The sequence below is a fragment of the Schistocerca nitens genome, chromosome 1 (genome assembly GCF_023898315.1).
Source record: "Schistocerca nitens isolate TAMUIC-IGC-003100 chromosome 1, iqSchNite1.1, whole genome shotgun sequence".
In the NCBI taxonomy this organism is placed as follows: Eukaryota; Metazoa; Arthropoda; class Insecta; order Orthoptera; family Acrididae; genus Schistocerca; species Schistocerca nitens.
This window is the reverse complement of record NC_064614.1, coordinates 200,420,774-200,421,877: the sequence shown is the minus strand read 5'-3', so window position 1 is coordinate 200,421,877 and position 1,104 is coordinate 200,420,774.

Below are 1,104 nucleotides of genomic sequence, written 5' to 3'. Positions count from 1 at the left end.
AAAGGATGCCGGATGCAATACCAATGCAGCTGGTGTGACAGAGCTGGTGAGGGACTCCGTAGCATGAGATCACACTTGGCCAAATGTAAGAGCAGATGCCCAGTAGAGGCAGAGCGTCCTTGCAGGTGCAATGAATGTGGTCTCAGCTTCAAGACCCAAAGAGGTCAGCTCATGAAAGGCAAAAATACCCTGCTAAGTGCAATGAAACCCTCACGGCACAGGCGGAAAGTCCTACGCAAAGCCAGATGAAGATCAGAAAACATGCGCATTCTCATTACAGAACCTCCAGGCGGTAGCTTAACTGGAAATTAGACTGGGGCTTGATGCATAATACATCACCACCACTGTTGCAGCAGAACCAGGGAACAAATTCACCAACAGGAAACTCTCAGACAAGTATAGAGAGGAAACATAGAGAGAATTTGAGATGCTGCACTGAAAGGACTGCAACAACCAACCAACTCAGGTGCAGATCTTGATTTATCGATAGTAAGGCAATGAAGAAGGACAGCTGGGGCTTTCCCCAGCAGTGGTAGTAGTAGCAGCAGCAGCAGCAGCAGTAGAAGTGGGGAGGAAAGCTATCCTGGTACCTCTAGACCCCATTAGGGTGGTTAATGAAGCAGACTAGACCAAGGATAGCATGATGAGGATGAAACAATCAAAAATGGGAGGGCCATCCACCACTGAACTAGATGAGAACGAACAGGGCAGGAGGGATCTCCTCCAAATGTTTCTAGAGGATGATGGGGAGAGCCTGCCTGAGGAAACTAAAACACTGGTACAGAAAATAAGGGACGCCCTGGTCGCAGCCATGTGTGAGGTTCCAGCGCCTGAGCAGAACAATAGGTGATACGCACCATGATAATAACGAACCTGCAAGCCAGACGATAAAAGAGACTCCAAAATCGCCCAGAAAGAGAAGAGGCGCAGGCAGGAAAGCCCATAACAAGTTCACATTTGCCATCACACAGGAACTCCACAAAAAAGATTCAGAGACTCTGGCAGCCCATCTGGTAGAGGACACAATCCCAGCAGGCCAGAGACAGAAGGCTACATCGGATTGGCATCAAGTTAAAGATCTATACGAGAAACTGTGGGGCACAA